Raw genomic sequence first — 22,776 nt, forward strand, 5'->3', positions numbered from 1 at the left:
GTTCTCAATGAGAACTTGTTCTCCACTTGCTTACCTGGTTAAATAAAGGTGAAATAAAATAAAATAAGAAACATTTTTTATCTCTCCCAGAACGGGGATGTAGCTCAGTGGTAGAGTGCATGCTTTGCATGTATGAGGTCCTGGGTTCATTCCCCAGCTTCTCCATTTAAAATTATTGCATTGACCCAACTCCTACTTTACAGAATGTTGTAATTCTAAGCAGGAAACAGAGACGTGCTAAATAATTTGGTTTTGTAATCTGAAGAACATTCCTTCAATCCCTGTTCGTACAATTATAGAACAGAAGTGGCATTATTGCCATCTTTTATGGCGTCATTTTCAAAAACTGAAGTTTATGGGTTCGATCCCAGTCTGTACCTGGTTTAAGAATTGCTGCTATCATTTCCTTGTAGTTTCAATGGAGTGGTGTATATAAAAAGTACATTGTATTGATATTGCATTTTATCTGCAAATGAAATGGGATGGAAGCTCAGAGGGGGAGTGCATGCAAAATATGTATGAGGTCCTCGGTTCAATCCCAAGATTCTCCACTGAGTTTATTTGTGTGCCAAATTCACATTTACACAACTACTACTTTCCTGAATGTTGATATATAATTCAGAACGTAGAGTGGCATGGTGGCCAAGTGGTAAGGTGTTGGTCTTGTAAAAAGAAGATCATGGGTTCAAATCCCTTCTGTGCCTTTATGAAAGACATCTGATATCATGGACCTGTGCTTTACTTGGAGGACTTTGCAGAAAATCAGGTTGTATCATTATGGCAACTCAGCTATTATAGTAAGGGGATGAATCTCTATGGTAGAGCCAGTACTTTACATGAATGCGGTCCAACGTTAATCCCCAACTTTCTGTTGAGTGTAATTAGTTGTTAAATTAGCTTTTGCACAACTCCCACTTTCCAGAATGTTGACATTCTAAGAAGGAAATAGATATGCTAAATCATCTGTTTCTGTAAACTGAAGCACATGGGTTCAATCCTTGTTTGACGTTTATGGAAGATAGCTGATATTATGGAAATGTACTTTCATTAGAACAGTGTAAAGAAAAGGTAAATTGTATTGATATGACCGCTGCGACCTGTATGCTCTAGTCGGCTGGCCCTCGCTACCTATTCGTCACCAGACCCACTGGCTCCAGGTCATCTATAAGTCTATGCTAGGTAAAGCTCCGCCTTATCTCAGCTCACTGGTCACGATAAAAACACCCACCCGTAGCACTCGCTCCAGCAGATATATCTCACTGGTCATCCCCAAAGCCAACACCTCCTTTGGCTGCCTTTCCTTCCAGTTCTCTGCTGCCAATGACTGGAACGAATTGCAAAAATCGCTGAACCTGGACACTTATATTTCCCTCACTAACTTTAAACATCAGCTATCTGAGCAGCTAACCGATCGCTGCAGCTGTACATAGGCCATCTGTAAATAGCCCACCCAATCTACCTACCTCATCCCCATATTGTTTTTATTTACTTTCTGCTCTTTTGCACACCAGTATTTGTACTTGCACATCATCATCTGCTCATCTATCACTCCAGTGTTAATTTGCTAAATTGTAATTACCTCACTACCATGGCCTATTTATTACCTTACCTCCTCATGCCATTTGCACACACTGAATATAGACTTTCTTTTTTTCTATTGTGTTATTGACTGTACGCTTGTTTATTCCATTTGTAACTCTATGTTGTTGTTTGTGTCGCACTGCTTTGCTTTATCTTGGCCAGGTTGCAGTTCTCAATGAGAACTTGTTCTCCACTTGCTTACCTGGTTAAATAAAGGTGAAATAAAATAAAATAAGAAACATTTTTTATCTCTCCCAGAACGGGGATGTAGCTCAGTGGTAGAGCGCATGCTTTGCATGTATGAGGTCCTGGGTTCAATCCCCAGCTTCTCCATTTAAAATTATTGCGTTGACCCAACTCCTACTTTACAGAATGTTGTAATTCTAAGCAGGAAACAGAGGGGTGCTAAAAAATTTGGTTTTGTAATCTGACGAACATTCCTTCAATCCCTGTTCGTACAATTATAGAACAGAAGTGGCATGATTGCCATCTTTTATGGCGTCATTTTCAAAAACTGAAGTTTATGGGTTCGATCCCAGTCTGTACCTGGTTTAAGAATTGCTGCTATCATTTCCTTGTAGTTTCAATGGAGTGGTGTATATAAAAAGTACATTGTATTGATATTGCATTTTATCTGCAAATGAAATGGGATGGAAGCTCAGAGGGGGAGTGCATGCAAAATATGTATGAGGTCCTCGGTTCAATCCCAAGATTCTCCACTGAGTTTATTTGTGTTCCAAATTCACATTTACACAACTACTACTTTCCTGAATGTTGATATATAATTCAGAACGTAGAGTGGCATGGTGGCCAAGTGGTAAGGCGTTGGTCTTGTAAACCGAAGATCATGGGTTCAAATCCCTTCTGTCCCTTTATGAAAAACATCTGATATCATGGACCTGTGCATTAATTGGAGGACTTTGCAGAAAATTAAGTTCTATCAATATTGCAACACAGCTATTATAGTAAGGGGATGAATCTCTATGCTAGAGCCAGTATTTTACATGAATGCGGTCCAACGTTAATCCCCAACTTCTCTGTTGATTGTAATTAGTTGTTAAATTAGCTTTTGTACAACTCCCACTTTCCAGAATGTTGACATTCTAAGAAGGAAATAGATATGCTAAATCATCTGTTTCTGTAAACTGAAGCACATGGGTTCATCCTTGTTCGACGTTTATGGAAGATAGCTGATATTATGGAAATGTACTTTCATTAGAACAGTGTAAAGAAAAGGTAAATTGTATTGATATGACCACTGCGACCTGTATGCTCTAGTCCGCTGGCCCTCGCTACCTATTCGTCACCAGACCCACTGGCTCCAGGTCATCTATAAGTCTATGCTAGGTAAAGCTCCGCCTTATCTCAACTCACTGGTCACGATAAAAACACCCACCCGTAGCACTCGCTCCAGCAGATATATCTCACTGGTCATCCTCAAAGCCAACACCTCCTTTGGCCACCTTTCCTTCCAGTTCTCTGCTGCCAATGACTGGAACGAATTGCAAAAATCGCTGAACCTGGACACTTATATTTCCCTAACTAACTTTAAACATCAGCTATCTGAGCAGCTAACCGATCGCTGCAGCTGTACATAGGCCATCTGTAAATAGCCCACCCAATCTACCTACCTCATCCCCATATTGTTTTTATTTACTTTCTGCTCTTTTGCACACCAGTATTTGTACTTGCACATCACCATCTGCTCATCTATCACTCCAGTGTTAATTTGCTAAATTGTAATTACTTCGCTACTATGGCCTATTTATTGCCTTACCTCCTCATGCCATTTGCACACACTGAATATAGACTTTCTTTTTTTCTATTGTGTTATTGACTGTATGCTTGTTTATTCCATTTGTAACTCTGTGTTGTTGTTTGTGTCGCACTGCTTTGCTTTATCTTGGCCAGGTCGCAGTTCTCAATGAGAACTTGTTCTCCATTAGCTTACCTGGTTAAATATAGGTGAAATAAAATGAAATAAGAAACATTTTTTATCTTTTCTGGAACGGGGATGTAGCTCAGTGGTAGAGCGCATGCTTTGCATGTATGAGGTCCTGGGTTCAAACCCCAGCTTCTCCATTTATAATTATTGCATTGACCCAACTCCTACTTTACAGACTGTTGAAATTCTAAGCAGGAAACAGAGATGTGCTAAATAATTTGGTCTTGTTATCTGAAGAACATGCGTTCAATCCCTGTTCGTACAATTATAGAACAGAAGTGGCATGGTTGCCATCTTTTATGGCGTCATTTTCAAAAACTGAAGTTCATGGGTTCGATCCCAGTCTGTACCTGGTTTAAGAATTGCTGCTATCATTTCCTTGTAGTTTCAATGGAGTGGTGTATATAAAAAGTACATTGTATTGATGTTGCATTTTATCTGCAAATGAAATGCGATGGAAGCTCAGAGGGGGAGTGCATGCAAAATATGTATGAGGTCCTCGGTTCAATCCCAAGATTCTCCACTGAGTTTATTTGTGCGCCAAATTCACATTTACACAACTACTACTTTCCAGAATGTTGATATATAATTCAGAATGTAGAGTGGCATGGTGGCCAAGTGGTAAGGTGTTGGTCTTGTAAACCGAAGATCATGGGTTCAAATCCCTTCTGTGCCTTTATGAAAGACATCTGATATCATAGACCTCAGCTTTTTTTGGAGGACTTTGCAGAAAAAGCAAGTTGTATCATTATGGCAACTCAGCTATTATAGTAAGGGGATGAATCTCTATGGTAGAGCCAGTACTTTACATGAATGCGGTCCAACGTTAATCCCCAACTTCTCTGTTGAGTGTAATTAGTTGTTAAATTAGCTTTTGCACAACTCCCACTTTCCAGAATGTTGACATTCTAAGAAGGAAATAGATATGCTAAATCATCTGTTTCTGTAAACTGAAGCACATGGGTTCAAACCTTGTTTGACGTTTATGGAAGATAGCTGATATTATGGAAATGTACTTTCATTAGAACAGTGTAAAGAAAAGGTAAATTGTATTGATATGACCACTGCGACCTGTATGCTCTTGTCGGCTGGCCCTCGCTACCTATTCGTCACCAGACCCACTGGCTCCAGGTCATCTATAAGTCTATGCTAGGTAAAGCTCCGCCTTATCTCAGCTCACTGGTCACGATAAAAACACCCACCCGTAGCACTCGCTCCAGCAGATATATCTCACTGGTCATCCCCAAAGCCAACACCTCCTTTGGCTGCCTTTCCTTCCAGTTCTCTGCTGCCAATGACTGGAACGAATTGCAAAAATCGCTGAACCTGGACACTTATATTTCCCTCACTAACTTTAAACATCAGCTATCTGAGCAGCTAACCGATCGCTGCAGCTGTACATAGGCCATCTGTAAATAGCCCACCCAATCTACCTACCTCATCCCCATATTGTTTTTATTTACTTTCTGCTCTTTTGCACACCAGTATTTGTACTTGCACATCATCATCTGCTCATCTATCACTCCAGTGTTAATTTGCTAAATTGTAATTACCTCACTACCATGGCCTATTTATTACCTTACCTCCTCATGCCATTTGCACACACTGAATATAGACTTTCTTTTTTTCTATTGTGTTATTGACTGTACGCTTGTTTATTCCATTTGTAACTCTATGTTGTTGTTTGTGTCGCACTGCTTTGCTTTATCTTGGCCAGGTTGCAGTTCTCAATGAGAACTTGTTCTCCACTTGCTTACCTGGTTAAATAAAGGTGAAATAAAATCAAATAAGAAACATTTTTTATCTCTCCCAGAACGGGGATGTAGCTCAGTGGTAGAGCGCATGCTTCGCATGTATGAGGTCCTGGGTTCAATCCCCAGCATCTCCATTTAAAATTATTGCATTGACCCAACTCCTACTTTACAGAATGTTGTAATTCTAAGCAGGAAACAGAGACGTGCTAAATAATTTGGTTTTGTAATCTGAAGAACATTCCTTCAATCCCTGTTCGTACAATTATAGAACAGAAGTGGCATGGTTGCCATCTTTTATGGCGTCATTTTCAAAAACTGAAGTTCATGGGTTCGATCCCAGTCTGTACCTGGTTTAAGAATTGCTGCTATCATTTCATTGTTGTTTCAATGGAGTGGTGTATATAAAAAGTACATTGTATTGATGTTGCATTTTATCTGCAAATGAAATGCGATGGAAGCTCAGAGGGGGAGTGCATGCAAAATATGTATGAGGTCCTCGGTTCAATCCCAAGATTCTCCACTGAGTTTATTTGTGCGCCAAATTCACATTTACACAACTACTACTTTCCAGAATGTTGATATATAATTCAGAATGTAGAGTGGCATGGTGTCCAAGTGGTAAGGTGTTGGTCTTGTAAACCGAAGATCATGGGTTCAAATCCCTTCTGTGCCTTTATGAAAGACATCTGATATCATAGACCTGTGCTTTTTTTGGAGGACATTGCAGAAAAAGCAAGTTGTATCAATATTGCAACACAGCTATTATAGTAAGGGGATGAATCTCTATGGAAGAGCCAGTACTTTACATGAATGCGGTCCAACGTTAATCCCCAACTTCTCTGTTGAGTGTAATTAGTTGTTAAATTAGCTTTTGCACAACTCCCACTTTCCAGAATGTTGACATTCTAAGAAGGAAATAGATATGCTAAATCATCTGTTTCTGTAAACTGAAGCACATGGGTTCAAACCTTGTTTGACGTTTATGGAAGATAGCTGATATTATGGAAATGTACTTTCATTAGAACAGTATAAAGAAAAGGTAAATTGTATTGATATGACCACTGCGACCTGTATGCTCTTGTCGGCTGGCCCTCGCTACCTATTCGTCACCAGACCCACTGGCTCCAGGTCATCTATAAGTCTATGCTAGGTAAAGCTCCGCCTTATCTCAGCTCACTGGTCACGATAAAAACACCCACCCGTAGCACTCGCTCCAGCAGATATATCTCACTGGTCATCCCCAAAGCCAACACCTCCTTTGGCTGCCTTTCCTTCCAGTTCTCTGCCGCCAATGACTGGAACGAATTGCAAAAATCGCTGAAGCTGGACACTTATATTTCCCTTACTAACTTTAAACATCAGCTATCTGAGCTGCTAACCGATCGCTGCAGCTGTATATAGGCCATCTGTAAATAGCCCACCCAATCTACCTACCTCATCCCCATATTGTTTTTATTTACTTTCTGCTCTTTTGCACACCAGTATTTGTACTTGCACATCATCATCTGCTCATCTATCACTCCAGTGTTAATTTGCAAAATTGTAATTACCTCACTACCATGGCCTATTTATTACCTTACCTCCTCATGCCATTTGCACACACTGAATATAGACTTTCTTTTTTTCTATTGTGTTATTGACTGTATGCTTGTTTATTCCATTTGTAACTCTGTGTTGTTGTTTGTGTCGCACTGCTTTGCTTTATCTTGGCCAGGTCGCAGTTCTCAATGAGAACTTGTTCTCCATTAGCTTACCTGGTTAAATATAGGTGAAATAAAATGAAATAAGAAACATTTTTTATCTTTTCTGGAACGGGGATGTAGCTCAGTGGTAGAGCGCATGCTTTGCATGTATGAGGTCCTGGGTTCAAACCCCAGCTTCTCCATTTATAATTATTGCATTGACCCAACTCCTACTTTACAGACTGTTGAAATTCTAAGCAGGAAACAGAGATGTGCTAAATAATTTGGTCTTGTTATCTGAAGAACATGCGTTCAATCCCTGTTCGTACAATTATAGAACAGAAGTGGCATGGTTGCCATCTTTTATGGCGTCATTTTCAAAAACTGAAGTTCATGGGTTCGATCCCAGTCTGTACCTGGTTTAAGAATTGCTGCTATCATTTCCTTGTAGTTTCAATGGAGTGGTGTATATAAAAAGTACATTGTATTGATGTTGCATTTTATCTGCAAATGAAATGCGATGGAAGCTCAGAGGGGGAGTGCATGCAAAATATGTATGAGGTCCTCGGTTCAATCCCAAGATTCTCCACTGAGTTTATTTGTGCGCCAAATTCACATTTACACAACTACTACTTTCCAGAATGTTGATATATAATTCAGAATGTAGAGTGGCATGGTGGCCAAGTGGTAAGGTGTTGGTCTTGTAAACCGAAGATCATGGGTTCAAATCCCTTCTGTGCCTTTATGAAAGACATCTGATATCATAGACCTCAGCTTTTTTTGGAGGACTTTGCAGAAAAAGCAAGTTGTATCATTATGGCAACTCAGCTATTATAGTAAGGGGATGAATCTCTATGGTAGAGCCAGTACTTTACATGAATGCGGTCCAACGTTAATCCCCAACTTCTCTGTTGAGTGTAATTAGTTGTTAAATTAGCTTTTGCACAACTCCCACTTTCCAGAATGTTGACATTCTAAGAAGGAAATAGATATGCTAAATCATCTGTTTCTGTAAACTGAAGCACATGGGTTCAAACCTTGTTTGACGTTTATGGAAGATAGCTGATATTATGGAAATGTACTTTCATTAGAACAGTGTAAAGAAAAGGTAAATTGTATTGATATGACCACTGCGACCTGTATGCTCTTGTCGGCTGGCCCTCGCTACCTATTCGTCACCAGACCCACTGGCTCCAGGTCATCTATAAGTCTATGCTAGGTAAAGCTCCGCCTTATCTCAGCTCACTGGTCACGATAAAAACACCCACCCGTAGCACTCGCTCCAGCAGATATATCTCACTGGTCATCCCCAAAGCCAACACCTCCTTTGGCTGCCTTTCCTTCCAGTTCTCTGCTGCCAATGACTGGAACGAATTGCAAAAATCGCTGAACCTGGACACTTATATTTCCCTCACTAACTTTAAACATCAGCTATCTGAGCAGCTAACCGATCGCTGCAGCTGTACATAGGCCATCTGTAAATAGCCCACCCAATCTACCTACCTCATCCCCATATTGTTTTTATTTACTTTCTGCTCTTTTGCACACCAGTATTTGTACTTGCACATCATCATCTGCTCATCTATCACTCCAGTGTTAATTTGCTAAATTGTAATTACCTCACTACCATGGCCTATTTATTACCTTACCTCCTCATGCCATTTGCACACACTGAATATAGACTTTCTTTTTTTCTATTGTGTTATTGACTGTACGCTTGTTTATTCCATTTGTAACTCTATGTTGTTGTTTGTGTCGCACTGCTTTGCTTTATCTTGGCCAGGTTGCAGTTCTCAATGAGAACTTGTTCTCCACTTGCTTACCTGGTTAAATAAAGGTGAAATAAAATCAAATAAGAAACATTTTTTATCTCTCCCAGAACGGGGATGTAGCTCAGTGGTAGAGCGCATGCTTCGCATGTATGAGGTCCTGGGTTCAATCCCCAGCATCTCCATTTAAAATTATTGCATTGACCCAACTCCTACTTTACAGAATGTTGTAATTCTAAGCAGGAAACAGAGACGTGCTAAATAATTTGGTTTTGTAATCTGAAGAACATTCCTTCAATCCCTGTTCGTACAATTATAGAACAGAAGTGGCATGGTTGCCATCTTTTATGGCGTCATTTTCAAAAACTGAAGTTCATGGGTTCGATCCCAGTCTGTACCTGGTTTAAGAATTGCTGCTATCATTTCATTGTTGTTTCAATGGAGTGGTGTATATAAAAAGTACATTGTATTGATGTTGCATTTTATCTGCAAATGAAATGCGATGGAAGCTCAGAGGGGGAGTGCATGCAAAATATGTATGAGGTCCTCGGTTCAATCCCAAGATTCTCCACTGAGTTTATTTGTGCGCCAAATTCACATTTACACAACTACTACTTTCCAGAATGTTGATATATAATTCAGAATGTAGAGTGGCATGGTGTCCAAGTGGTAAGGTGTTGGTCTTGTAAACCGAAGATCATGGGTTCAAATCCCTTCTGTGCCTTTATGAAAGACATCTGATATCATAGACCTGTGCTTTTTTTGGAGGACATTGCAGAAAAAGCAAGTTGTATCAATATTGCAACACAGCTATTATAGTAAGGGGATGAATCTCTATGGAAGAGCCAGTACTTTACATGAATGCGGTCCAACGTTAATCCCCAACTTCTCTGTTGAGTGTAATTAGTTGTTAAATTAGCTTTTGCACAACTCCCACTTTCCAGAATGTTGACATTCTAAGAAGGAAATAGATATGCTAAATCATCTGTTTCTGTAAACTGAAGCACATGGGTTCAAACCTTGTTTGACGTTTATGGAAGATAGCTGATATTATGGAAATGTACTTTCATTAGAACAGTATAAAGAAAAGGTAAATTGTATTGATATGACCACTGCGACCTGTATGCTCTTGTCGGCTGGCCCTCGCTACCTATTCGTCACCAGACCCACTGGCTCCAGGTCATCTATAAGTCTATGCTAGGTAAAGCTCCGCCTTATCTCAGCTCACTGGTCACGATAAAAACACCCACCCGTAGCACTCGCTCCAGCAGATATATCTCACTGGTCATCCCCAAAGCCAACACCTCCTTTGGCTGCCTTTCCTTCCAGTTCTCTGCCGCCAATGACTGGAACGAATTGCAAAAATCGCTGAAGCTGGACACTTATATTTCCCTTACTAACTTTAAACATCAGCTATCTGAGCTGCTAACCGATCGCTGCAGCTGTATATAGGCCATCTGTAAATAGCCCACCCAATCTACCTACCTCATCCCCATATTGTTTTTATTTACTTTCTGCTCTTTTGCACACCAGTATTTGTACTTGCACATCATCATCTGCTCATCTATCACTCCAGTGTTAATTTGCAAAATTGTAATTACCTCACTACCATGGCCTATTTATTACCTTACCTCCTCATGCCATTTGCACACACTGAATATAGACTTTCTTTTTTTCTATTGTGTTATTGACTGTACGCTTGTTTATTCCATTTGTAACTCTGTGTTGTTGTTTGTGTCGCACTGCTTTGCTTTATCTTGGCCAGGTCGCAGTTCTCAATGAGAACTTGTTCTCCATTAGCTTACCTGGTTAAATATAGGTGAAATAAAATGAAATAAGAAACATTTTTTATCTTTTCTGGAACGGGGATGTAGCTCAGTGGTAGAGCGCATGCTTTGCATGTATGAGGTCCTGGGTTCAAACCCCAGCTTCTCCATTTATAATTATTGCATTGACCCAACTCCTACTTTACAGACTGTTGAAATTCTAAGCAGGAAACAGAGATGTGCTAAATAATTTGGTCTTGTTATCTGAAGAACATGCGTTCAATCCCTGTTCGTACAATTATAGAACAGAAGTGGCATGGTTGCCATCTTTTATGGCGTCATTTTCAAAAACTGAAGTTCATGGGTTCGATCCCAGTCTGTACCTGGTTTAAGAATTGCTGCTATCATTTCCTTGTAGTTTCAATGGAGTGGTGTATATAAAAAGTACATTGTATTGATGTTGCATTTTATCTGCAAATGAAATGCGATGGAAGCTCAGAGGGGGAGTGCATGCAAAATATGTATGAGGTCCTCGGTTCAATCCCAAGATTCTCCACTGAGTTTATTTGTGCGCCAAATTCACATTTACACAACTACTACTTTCCAGAATGTTGATATATAATTCAGAATGTAGAGTGGCATGGTGGCCAAGTGGTAAGGTGTTGGTCTTGTAAACCGAAGATCATGGGTTCAAATCCCTTCTGTGCCTTTATGAAAGACATCTGATATCATAGACCTCAGCTTTTTTTGGAGGACTTTGCAGAAAAAGCAAGTTGTATCATTATGGCAACTCAGCTATTATAGTAAGGGGATGAATCTCTATGGTAGAGCCAGTACTTTACATGAATGCGGTCCAACGTTAATCCCCAACTTCTCTGTTGAGTGTAATTAGTTGTTAAATTAGCTTTTGCACAACTCCCACTTTCCAGAATGTTGACATTCTAAGAAGGAAATAGATATGCTAAATCATCTGTTTCTGTAAACTGAAGCACATGGGTTCAAACCTTGTTTGACGTTTATGGAAGATAGCTGATATTATGGAAATGTACTTTCATTAGAACAGTGTAAAGAAAAGGTAAATTGTATTGATATGACCACTGCGACCTGTATGCTCTTGTCGGCTGGCCCTCGCTACCTATTCGTCACCAGACCCACTGGCTCCAGGTCATCTATAAGTCTATGCTAGGTAAAGCTCCGCCTTATCTCAGCTCACTGGTCACGATAAAAACACCCACCCGTAGCACTCGCTCCAGCAGATATATCTCACTGGTCATCCCCAAAGCCAACACCTCCTTTGGCTGCCTTTCCTTCCAGTTCTCTGCTGCCAATGACTGGAACGAATTGCAAAAATCGCTGAACCTGGACACTTATATTTCCCTCACTAACTTTAAACATCAGCTATCTGAGCAGCTAACCGATCGCTGCAGCTGTACATAGGCCATCTGTAAATAGCCCACCCAATCTACCTACCTCATCCCCATATTGTTTTTATTTACTTTCTGCTCTTTTGCACACCAGTATTTGTACTTGCACATCATCATCTGCTCATCTATCACTCCAGTGTTAATTTGCTAAATTGTAATTACCTCACTACCATGGCCTATTTATTACCTTACCTCCTCATGCCATTTGCACACACTGAATATAGACTTTCTTTTTTTCTATTGTGTTATTGACTGTACGCTTGTTTATTCCATTTGTAACTCTATGTTGTTGTTTGTGTCGCACTGCTTTGCTTTATCTTGGCCAGGTTGCAGTTCTCAATGAGAACTTGTTCTCCACTTGCTTACCTGGTTAAATAAAGGTGAAATAAAATCAAATAAGAAACATTTTTTATCTCTCCCAGAACGGGGATGTAGCTCAGTGGTAGAGCGCATGCTTCGCATGTATGAGGTCCTGGGTTCAATCCCCAGCATCTCCATTTAAAATTATTGCATTGACCCAACTCCTACTTTACAGAATGTTGTAATTCTAAGCAGGAAACAGAGACGTGCTAAATAATTTGGTTTTGTAATCTGAAGAACATTCCTTCAATCCCTGTTCGTACAATTATAGAACAGAAGTGGCATGGTTGCCATCTTTTATGGCGTCATTTTCAAAAACTGAAGTTCATGGGTTCGATCCCAGTCTGTACCTGGTTTAAGAATTGCTGCTATCATTTCATTGTTGTTTCAATGGAGTGGTGTATATAAAAAGTACATTGTATTGATGTTGCATTTTATCTGCAAATGAAATGCGATGGAAGCTCAGAGGGGGAGTGCATGCAAAATATGTATGAGGTCCTCGGTTCAATCCCAAGATTCTCCACTGAGTTTATTTGTGCGCCAAATTCACATTTACACAACTACTACTTTCCAGAATGTTGATATATAATTCAGAATGTAGAGTGGCATGGTGTCCAAGTGGTAAGGTGTTGGTCTTGTAAACCGAAGATCATGGGTTCAAATCCCTTCTGTGCCTTTATGAAAGACATCTGATATCATAGACCTGTGCTTTTTTTGGAGGACATTGCAGAAAAAGCAAGTTGTATCAATATTGCAACACAGCTATTATAGTAAGGGGATGAATCTCTATGGAAGAGCCAGTACTTTACATGAATGCGGTCCAACGTTAATCCCCAACTTCTCTGTTGAGTGTAATTAGTTGTTAAATTAGCTTTTGCACAACTCCCACTTTCCAGAATGTTGACATTCTAAGAAGGAAATAGATATGCTAAATCATCTGTTTCTGTAAACTGAAGCACATGGGTTCAAACCTTGTTTGACGTTTATGGAAGATAGCTGATATTATGGAAATGTACTTTCATTAGAACAGTATAAAGAAAAGGTAAATTGTATTGATATGACCACTGCGACCTGTATGCTCTTGTCGGCTGGCCCTCGCTACCTATTCGTCACCAGACCCACTGGCTCCAGGTCATCTATAAGTCTATGCTAGGTAAAGCTCCGCCTTATCTCAGCTCACTGGTCACGATAAAAACACCCACCCGTAGCACTCGCTCCAGCAGATATATCTCACTGGTCATCCCCAAAGCCAACACCTCCTTTGGCTGCCTTTCCTTCCAGTTCTCTGCCGCCAATGACTGGAACGAATTGCAAAAATCGCTGAAGCTGGACACTTATATTTCCCTTACTAACTTTAAACATCAGCTATCTGAGCTGCTAACCGATCGCTGCAGCTGTATATAGGCCATCTGTAAATAGCCCACCCAATCTACCTACCTCATCCCCATATTGTTTTTATTTACTTTCTGCTCTTTTGCACACCAGTATTTGTACTTGCACATCATCATCTGCTCATCTATCACTCCAGTGTTAATTTGCAAAATTGTAATTACCTCACTACCATGGCCTATTTATTACCTTACCTCCTCATGCCATTTGCACACACTGAATATAGACTTTCTTTTTTTCTATTGTGTTATTGACTGTACGCTTGTTTATTCCATTTGTAACTCTATGTTGTTGTTTGTGTCGCACTGCTTTGCTTTATCTTGGCCAGGTTGCAGTTCTCAATGAGAACTTGTTCTCCACTAGCTTACCTGGTTAAATAAAGGTTAAATAAAATAAAATAAGATACATTTTTAATCTTTCCCAGAACGGGGATGTAGCTCAGTGGTAGAGCGCATGCTTAGCATGTATGAGGTCCTGGGTTCAATCCCCAGCATCTCCATTTAAAATTATTGCATTGACCCAACTCCTACTTTACAGAATGTTGTAATTCTAAGCAGGAAACAGAGACGTGCTAAATAATTTGGTTTTGTAATCTGAAGAACATTCCTTCAATCCCTGTTCGTACAATTATAGAACAGAAGTGGCATGATTGCCATCTTTTATGGCGTCATTTTCAAAAACTGAAGTTTATGGGTTCGATCCCAGTCTGTACCTGGTTTAAGAATTGCTGCTATCATTTCCTTGTAGTTTCAATGGAGTGGTGTATATAAAAAGTACATTGTATTGATATTGCATTTTATCTGCAAATGAAATGGGATGGAAGCTCAGAGGGGGAGTGCATGCAAAATATGGATGAGGTCCTCGGTTCAATCCCAAGATTCTCCACTGAGTTTATTTGTGTGCCAAATTCACATTTACACAACTACTACTTTCCTGAATGTTGATATATAATTCAGAACGTAGAGTGGCATGGTGGCCAAGTGGTAAGGCGTTGGTCTTGTAAACCGAAGATCATGGGTTCAAATCCCTTCTGTACCTTTATGAAAGACATCTGATATCATGGACCTGTGCATTAATTGGAGGACTTTGCAGAAAATCAAGTTGTATCAATATTGCAACACAGCTATTATAGTAAGTGGATGAATCTCTATGGTAGAGCCAGTACTTTACATGAATGCGGTCCAACGTTCATCCCCAACTTCTCTGTTGAGTGTAATTAGTTGTTAAATTAGCTTTTGCACAACTCCCACTTTCCAGAATGTTGACATTCTAAGAAGGAAATAGATATGCTAAATCATCTGTTTCTGTAAACTGAAGCACATGGGTTCAATCCTTGTTCGACGTTTATGGAAGATAGCTGATATTATGTAAATGTACTTTCATTAGAACAGTGTAAAGAAAAGGTAAATTGTATTGATATGACCACTGCGACCTGTATGGTCTAGTCGGCAGGCCCTCGCTACCTATTCGTCACCAGACCCACTGGCTCCAGGTCATCTATAAGTCTATGCTAGGTAAAGCTTCGTCTTATCTCAGCTCACTGGTCACGATAACAACACCCACCCGTAGCACGCGCTCCAGCAGGTATATCTCACTGGTCATCCCCAAAGCCAACACCTCCTTTGGCTGCCTTTCCTTCCAGTTCTCTGCTGCCAATGACTGGAACGAATTGCAAAAATCGCTGAACCTGGACACTTATATTTCCCTCACTAACTTTAAACATCAGCTATCTGAGCAGCTAACCGATCGCTGCAGCTGTACATAGGCCATCTGTAAATAGCCCACCCAATCTACCTACCTCATCCCCATATTGTTTTTATTGACTTTCTGCTCTTTTGCACACCAGTATTTGTACTTGCACATCATCATCTGCTCATCTATCACTCCAGTGTTAATTTGCTAAATTGTAATTACCTCACTACCATGGCCTATTTATTACCTTACCTCCTCATGCCATTTGCACACACTGAATATAGACTTTCTTTTTTTCTATTGTGTTATTGACTGTACGCTTGTTTATTCCATTTGTAACTCTATGTTGTTGTTTGTGTCGCACTGCTTTGCTTTATCATGGCCAGGTTGCAGTTCTCAATGAGAACTTGTTCTCCACTAACTTACCTGGTTAAATAAAGGTGAAATAAAATAAAATAAGAAACATTTTTTATGTCTCCCATAACGGGGATGTAGCTCAGTGGTAGAGCGCATGCTTCGCATGTATGAGGTCCTGGGTTCAATCCCCAGCTTCTCCATTTAAAATTATTGCATTGACCCAACTCCTACTTTACAGAATGTTGTAATTCTAAGCAGGAAAAAGAGACCTGCTAAATAATTTGGTTTTGTAATCTGAAGAACATTCCTTCAATCCCTGTTCGTACAATTATAGAACAGAAGTGGCAGGATTGCCATCTTTTATGGCGTCATTTTCAAAAACTGAAGTTTATGGGTTCGATCCCAGTCTGTACCTGGTTTAAGAATTGCTGCTATCATTTCCTTGTAGTTTCAATGGAGTGGTGTATATAAAAAGTACATTGTATTGATATTGCATTTTATCTGCAAATGAAATGGGATGGAAGCTCAGAGGGGGAGTGCATGCAAAATATGTATGAGGTCCTCGGTTCAATCCCAAGATTCTCCACTGAGTTTATTTGTGTGCCAAATTCACATTTACACAACTACTACTTTCCAGAATGTTGATATATCATTAACAGTGTAGAGTGGCATGGTGGCCAAGTGGTAAGGTGTCGGGCTCGTAAACCGAAGATCATGGGTTCAAATCCCATCCGTGCCTTTATGACAGACATCGGATATCATGGACCTGTGTTCTTATTGGAGGACTTTGCAGAAAAAGCAAGTTGTGTCAATATGGCAACACAGTTATTATAGTAAGGGGATGTATCTCTATGGTAGAGCCAGTACTTTACATGTATGCGGTCCAACGTTAATCCTCAACTTCTCTGTTGACTGTATTTACTTGTTAAATTAGCTTTTGCACAACTCCCACTTTCCAGAATGTTGACATTCTAAGAAGGAAATAGATATGCTAAATCATCTGTTTCTGTAAACTGAAGCGCATGGGTTCAATCCTTGTTCGACGTTTATGGAAGATAGCTGATATTATGTAAATGTACTTTCATTAAAACAGTGTAAAGAAAAGGTAAATTGTATTGATATGACCGCTGCGACCTGTATGCTCTAGTCGGCTGGCCCTCGCTACCTATTCGTCACCAGACCCACTGGCTCCAGGTCATCTATAAGTCTATGCTAGGTAAAGCTTCGTCTTATCTCAGCTCACTGGTCACGATAACAAAACCCACCCGTAGCATGCACTCCAGCAGATATATCTCACTGGTCATCCTCAAAGCCAACACCTCCTTTGGCCATCTTTCCTTCCAGTTCTCTGCTGCCAATGACTGGAACGAATTGCAAAAATCGCTGAACCTGGACACTTATATTTCCCTCACTAACTTTAAACATCAGCTATCTGAGCAGCTAACCGATCGCTGCAGCTGTACATAGGCCATCTGTAAATAGCCCACCCAATCTACCTACCTCATCCCCATATTGTTTTTATTTACTTTCTGCTCTTTTGCACACCAGTATTTGTACTTGCACATCATCATCTGCTCATCTATCACTCCAGTGTTAATTTGCTAAATTGTAATTACCTCACTACCATGTCCTATTTATTACCTTACCTCCTCATGCCATTTGCACACACTGAATATAGACTTTCTTTTTTTCTATTGTGTTATTGACTGTACGCTTGTTTATTCCATTTGTAACTCTATGTTGTTGTTTGTGTCGCACTGCTTTGCTTTATCTTGGCCAGGTTGCAGTTCTCAATGAGAACTTGTTCTCCACTAACTTACCTGGTTAAATAAAGGTGAAATAAAATAAAATAAGAAACATTTTTTATCTCTCCCATAACGGGGATGTAGCTCAGTGGTAGAGCGCATGCTTCGCATGTATGAGGTCCTGGGTTCAATCCCCAGCTTCTCCATTTAAAATTATTGCATTGACCCAACTCCTACTTTACAGAATGTTGTAATTCTAAGCAGGAAAAAGAGACCTGCTAAATAATTTGGTTTTGTAATCTGAAGAACATTCCTTCAATCCCTGTTCGTACAATTATAGAACAGAAGTGGCAGGATTGCCATCTTTTATGGCGTCATTTTCAAAAACTGAAGTTTATGGGTTCGATCCCAGTCTGTACCTGGTTTAAGAATTGCTGCTATCATTTCCTTGTAGTTTCAATGGAGTGGTGTATATAAAAAGTACATTGTATTGATATTGCATTTTATCTGCAAATGAAATGGGATGGAAGCTCAGAGGGGGAGTGCATGCAAAATATGTATGAGGTCCTCGGTTCAATCCCAAGATTCTCCACTGAGTTTATTTGTGTGCCAAATTCACATTTACACAACTACTACTTTCCAGAATGTTGATATATCATTAACAGTGTAGAGTGGCATGGTGGCCAAGTGGTAAGGTGTCGGGCTCGTAAACCGAAGATCATGGGTTCAAATCCCATCCGTGCCTTTATGACAGACATCGGATATCATGGACCTGTGTTCTTATTGGAGGACTTTGCAGAAAAAGCAAGTTGTGTCAATATGGCAACACAGTTATTATAGTAAGGGGATGTATCTCTATGGTAGAGCCAGTACTTTACATGTATGCGGTCCAACGTTAATCCTCAACTTCTCTGTTGACTGTATTTACTTGTTAAATTAGCTTTTGCACAACTCCCACTTTCCAGAATGTTGACATTCTAAGAAGGAAATAGATATGCTAAATCATCTGTTTCTGTAAACTGAAGCGCATGGGTTCAATCCTTGTTCGACGTTTATGGAAGATAGCTGATATTATGTAAATGTACTTTCATTAGAACAGTGTAAAGAAAAGGTCAATTGTATTGATATGACCACTGCGACCTGTATGCTCTAGTCGGCTGGCCCTCGCTACCTATTCGTCACCAGACCCACTGGCTCCAGGTCATCTATAAGTCTATGCTAGGTAAAGCTTCGTCTTATCTCAGCTCACTGGTCACGATAACAAAACCCACCCATAGCACGCACTCCAGCAGATAATATCTCACTGGTCATCCTCAAAGCCAACACCTCCTTTGGCCATCTTTCCTTCCAGTTCTCTGCTGCCAATGACTGGAACGAATTGCAAAAATCGCTGAACCTGGACACTTATATTTCCCTCACTATCTTTAAACATCAGCTATCTGAGCAGCTAACCGATCGCTGCAGCTGTACATAGGCCATCTGTAAATAGCCCACCCAATCTACCTACCTCATCCCCATATTGTTTTTATTTACTTTCTGCTCTTTTGCACACCAGTATTTGTACTTGCACATCATCATCTGCTCATCTGTCACTCCAGTGTTAATTTGCTAAATTGTAATTACCTCACTACCATGGCCTATTTATTACCTTACCTCCTCATGCCATTTGCACACATTGTATTTTGACTTTCTTTTTTTCTATTGTGTTATTGACTGTATGCTTGTTTATTCCATTTGTAACTCTGTGTTGTTGTTTGTGTTGCACTGCTTTGCTTTATCTTGGCCAGGTTGCAGTTCTCAATGAGAACTTGTTCTCCACTTGCTTACCCGGTTAAATAAAGGTGAAATAAAATAAAATAAGATTTTTTTTTTCTCTCTCCCAGAACAGGGATGGAGCTCAGTGGTAGAGTGCATGCTTCACATGTATGAGGTCCTTGGTTCAATCCCCAGCATCTCCATTTGACATTTTTGCACTGACCCAACTCCTACTTTACAGAATGTTGAAATTCTAAGCAGGAAACAGAGATGTGCTAAATAATTTGGTCTTGTTATCTGAAGAACATGCGTTCAATCCCTGTTCGTACATTTATAGAACAGAAGTGGCATTGTTGCCAACTTTTATAGCGTCATTTTCAAAAACTGAAGTTCATGGGTTCGATCCCTGTCTGTACCTGGTTTAAGAATTGCTGCTATCATTTCATTGTAGTTTCAATGGAGTGGTGTATCTAAAAAGTACATTGTATTGATATTGCATTTTATCTGCAAATGAAATGGGATGGAAGCTCAGAGGGGGAGTGCATGCAAAATATTGTTAGGGTTTAACCAACTATTTGTTTGCATAACCTATATAATAAAATTAGTTGTGGTGCATAACTTATGAATACTAATGCTAAACATGAGAGGTTTATATTGTATTAACATAGATTGAGCGACATATAATAGACATGACTAACTGGAGGGTTGCTGGCTAGTAGTGTAGGCTGAGTAGACTCGTGACACACACACACAATGCCTGGTTGTGGGGCCGCTCATGGACATGTGAGGAACTGATAGAGGGGAGAATGGCTGTGGCACAAGAACAGGCACTGTCCTTGGGTGTTTGACTCTCGGGTACACACACGAAGATAAGCTAGAAGACAACTATGCTTGGCAACAAAGATGCGTCTAGAGGCTGGGACCAGCCTGCACGCCAACAATAGGCTGGAGTAAGTCTAAACCACACCCAAGCCTCTACTATGACAGGCCCTCAGGGAGAGGGAACTATGTCTGTCAAGAAGTATTTAAGGAAGAACTTATGATGTCATTTCAGTTCTCTGTCTGCCCTGCGAGGTGTTACAGTAAACCCGTATATACGAACATTGCATTTATCACTATTTACTTAGCTTAATAAACAGCTGTGAAACAGTACTAGAGACCAGAGTTTCTCTTTGTCCTGACACCAGATTCGAATTGACGCAACCTAACATGATGACCCCGACGTGATCTGCTGTAGGGACTTCGCTGGAACTTGTCCGGCCAATTGGCCATCGCTGTCGTCGGACGGTGTGTTTCACAAATCCTGACCGGTCAACTAAAAAGGTAAGCAGACACCTATTGTGAATAACTGAAGTTCTGCACATTGGCTATTTCCAAATTTATTTTTGTGAGACACCTGTTTGATGTAAGTGACCAATTTTTATTTTAACATATACAAATTGGTTGAAGTATGTATTAAACATTTGGAGTTTGATTAAGTGATAAATGCATTGTTGACAACCGGTTAAACAGTAATGCACGTGACCTATTAAGAACTGTGATGAATGATATGTATTAGGTAATATGATGTGTGTGTGTGGTTAACCTCTTACAAGGACCCTTACGAGGACCTGTAGATATTGATCATATTTCAGGCTAGGGTTCGGGTACTAGATACTAGGTATCGGTTTGAATGTGGTTGATAAATCTGACTATCAACGGGACTATGTGAAGTTTGGGAGGCCAACCCAATCGTGTGAATGTAGTACATTGGATATTAGACAGCGGTCTGAATATCTGGTTTGAGTGTTTAATATATCGGTTATCCAGTAATGCTTTACAGGGTTGATCATCTTATAGAGAAGGTTCAGGATTAGTTCGATTCCCAGGACGAGGTCCTTTACGAGCTCCTATACAAAGAGGTATAGGCTAGGTTTTAGGCTAGGTTCCAGGTTATATTTGGGGGTTTACCGTGTGAGTGTATTTTGATTCCCTGGACGAGGTCCTTTACGAGGTCCTATACAAAAAGGGTATGGGCTAGGTTCTAGGCTAGGTTCCAGGTTATATTGGGTTTTACCGGGTGGGCATAATACATTGTTAAAACAGGTCTAGAAATTAGCGGGGTAAAATAGATCATAGGAAGGGAGACATAATTCCTCTGTGGAAAAGGTAACGTGAGAATGGGGGATATTGAACCAGAACAGGTGTTGAAAACTTTGAAAGCGACTCTCGAAAGGAATGGTGGTCGCGATGGGAAAGAATGGAAGAGGAGAGGCAAAAAATGATATAAGGGATGGCTAAAATAAGGTAGTATTAATGCACCCAATGGACTCCCAGTCGACGGGGAGCCCGGTAGAATATTGGAAACGCTAAAACGAAAAACATACACAACCTGTTCCGAGTGGAAGCAGGAGGGGGAAGCGCGTAAAGGAGGTGCAGGAATTTACGGGAGATGAGCGATACATGGAGTTAATTTTATTTTACAGGGACGATGCACATTAAACACAGTTGTGTATAATGGCAGGGTATTCCTAGCAAACAGAATGGGCCTGTTTGCAGACAAACTGAAGGGGTTTTAAGGTTTTAAGCAATCTTGGGTCAAATTAGTCAAATAGTACATTAAAATATGGGGTTTCATAGATTGGAAGTAAAATATTTTATCCAAGGGTAGTGTATGTTCAATTAAAGTACCCAGAACCGTTGAGGAAGTTTAAAACAAATTATTAATGATTTGAGGAAGTACAGTGGAGTTATTATTAGGTTTTGTTTGTGGCTAACGTTTGGGTTTCTGAATCGGTGTAGTATAAGGAATGATGACCAAATGTTCGTGGTTATTTTATGGAAAAAGGAGCGCTTAGCTTTTTGGGAAAAATACCTAGGGACAGGATATCTTAAAGGGGTATACACACATGGCATTTTGGAAGTTTGGTTTTCTGAGTTTTAATAAACACATGAAATTATTTTGATAGGGAATGTTCTGGGAACCTGGGATACAAAATGTAGATACAGTTCTTAGCTTTAATTTGTTTAATGTAGTAAGAAACACGGTTCTGAAAGGGTGGTATGACTTTTGACCCCTCTGGTGACTTTTCCTGTGTGGTCTGATCAGCCACATTGAAAAGCCATTTGGATGGTGAATTTAAGGTCATTGGTGATATTGATTGTAAGGGAATTTGTAGAACTGATAATTATGATGGAGTTAAAGTTCTTAGACACAATTGATCATTTGAACCAATGAGAAGACTAAAAGGGCAAAGCCTTAGACTAAGGGTAGGCTTCCTTAAGTCTATTTCCGTAGAACAATAAGGGTACAATAATGTTTCTTGGTGGAGTAAATCAGATTAGTCATTTTGATCTGATTATGTTATTTGAAAATATTTTGACCAGTAGCAGGGGTATTATTTACATGATCTAGATACGTTTATTTTTCCTTAGGAAGTCAGCTGTGGTTGAAAGCAGTGTAAGAGATTTAACAAAACAAGGCTGTGGAATTGATATAATAGTATTATATTTTGTTGTGAATAAGTTTAATAATGGTAGACTTAGGTCAACAGGACAGGGATATATGACATCTGTAG

At 39.9% G+C, this 22,776-nt stretch overlaps 17 non-coding genes across 17 annotated transcripts; all 17 read left to right on the forward strand.

Annotated features, from left to right (window-relative positions):
- Positions 1-1,842: 1,842 nt before the first annotated feature.
- Positions 1,843-1,914, forward strand: trnaa-ugc (transfer RNA alanine (anticodon UGC)). The gene has a single exon. It is a non-coding gene; the product is annotated as a tRNA-Ala (tRNA).
- A 467-nt stretch (positions 1,915-2,381) lies between these two features.
- Positions 2,382-2,453, forward strand: trnat-ugu (transfer RNA threonine (anticodon UGU)). The gene has a single exon. It is a non-coding gene; the product is annotated as a tRNA-Thr (tRNA).
- A 1,138-nt stretch (positions 2,454-3,591) lies between these two features.
- On the forward strand, positions 3,592-3,663 carry trnaa-ugc (transfer RNA alanine (anticodon UGC)). Its single transcript has one exon. It is a non-coding gene; the product is annotated as a tRNA-Ala (tRNA).
- Positions 3,664-4,130: 467 nt separating this feature from the next.
- On the forward strand, positions 4,131-4,202 carry trnat-ugu (transfer RNA threonine (anticodon UGU)). The gene has a single exon. It is a non-coding gene; the product is annotated as a tRNA-Thr (tRNA).
- A 1,140-nt stretch (positions 4,203-5,342) lies between these two features.
- On the forward strand, positions 5,343-5,414 carry trnaa-cgc (transfer RNA alanine (anticodon CGC)). Its single transcript has one exon. It is a non-coding gene; the product is annotated as a tRNA-Ala (tRNA).
- Positions 5,415-7,093: 1,679 nt separating this feature from the next.
- On the forward strand, positions 7,094-7,165 carry trnaa-ugc (transfer RNA alanine (anticodon UGC)). The gene has a single exon. It is a non-coding gene; the product is annotated as a tRNA-Ala (tRNA).
- Positions 7,166-7,632: 467 nt separating this feature from the next.
- On the forward strand, positions 7,633-7,704 carry trnat-ugu (transfer RNA threonine (anticodon UGU)). Its single transcript has one exon. It is a non-coding gene; the product is annotated as a tRNA-Thr (tRNA).
- Positions 7,705-8,844: 1,140 nt separating this feature from the next.
- Positions 8,845-8,916, forward strand: trnaa-cgc (transfer RNA alanine (anticodon CGC)). Its single transcript has one exon. It is a non-coding gene; the product is annotated as a tRNA-Ala (tRNA).
- Positions 8,917-10,595: 1,679 nt separating this feature from the next.
- trnaa-ugc (transfer RNA alanine (anticodon UGC)) lies at positions 10,596-10,667 on the forward strand. Its single transcript has one exon. It is a non-coding gene; the product is annotated as a tRNA-Ala (tRNA).
- A 467-nt stretch (positions 10,668-11,134) lies between these two features.
- trnat-ugu (transfer RNA threonine (anticodon UGU)) lies at positions 11,135-11,206 on the forward strand. Its single transcript has one exon. It is a non-coding gene; the product is annotated as a tRNA-Thr (tRNA).
- A 1,140-nt stretch (positions 11,207-12,346) lies between these two features.
- On the forward strand, positions 12,347-12,418 carry trnaa-cgc (transfer RNA alanine (anticodon CGC)). The gene has a single exon. It is a non-coding gene; the product is annotated as a tRNA-Ala (tRNA).
- Positions 12,419-14,097: 1,679 nt separating this feature from the next.
- On the forward strand, positions 14,098-14,169 carry trnaa-agc (transfer RNA alanine (anticodon AGC)). The gene has a single exon. It is a non-coding gene; the product is annotated as a tRNA-Ala (tRNA).
- Positions 14,170-14,636: 467 nt separating this feature from the next.
- Positions 14,637-14,708, forward strand: trnat-ugu (transfer RNA threonine (anticodon UGU)). Its single transcript has one exon. It is a non-coding gene; the product is annotated as a tRNA-Thr (tRNA).
- Positions 14,709-15,847: 1,139 nt separating this feature from the next.
- trnaa-cgc (transfer RNA alanine (anticodon CGC)) lies at positions 15,848-15,919 on the forward strand. Its single transcript has one exon. It is a non-coding gene; the product is annotated as a tRNA-Ala (tRNA).
- A 467-nt stretch (positions 15,920-16,386) lies between these two features.
- On the forward strand, positions 16,387-16,458 carry trnat-cgu (transfer RNA threonine (anticodon CGU)). The gene has a single exon. It is a non-coding gene; the product is annotated as a tRNA-Thr (tRNA).
- Positions 16,459-17,598: 1,140 nt separating this feature from the next.
- trnaa-cgc (transfer RNA alanine (anticodon CGC)) lies at positions 17,599-17,670 on the forward strand. The gene has a single exon. It is a non-coding gene; the product is annotated as a tRNA-Ala (tRNA).
- A 467-nt stretch (positions 17,671-18,137) lies between these two features.
- On the forward strand, positions 18,138-18,209 carry trnat-cgu (transfer RNA threonine (anticodon CGU)). Its single transcript has one exon. It is a non-coding gene; the product is annotated as a tRNA-Thr (tRNA).
- Positions 18,210-22,776: the final 4,567 nt, after the last annotated feature.

The sequence above is a fragment of the Salmo salar genome, chromosome 07 (assembly GCF_965601325.2).
Source record: "Salmo salar chromosome 07, fSalSal1, whole genome shotgun sequence".
NCBI lineage: Eukaryota > Metazoa > Chordata > Actinopteri > Salmoniformes > Salmonidae > Salmo > Salmo salar.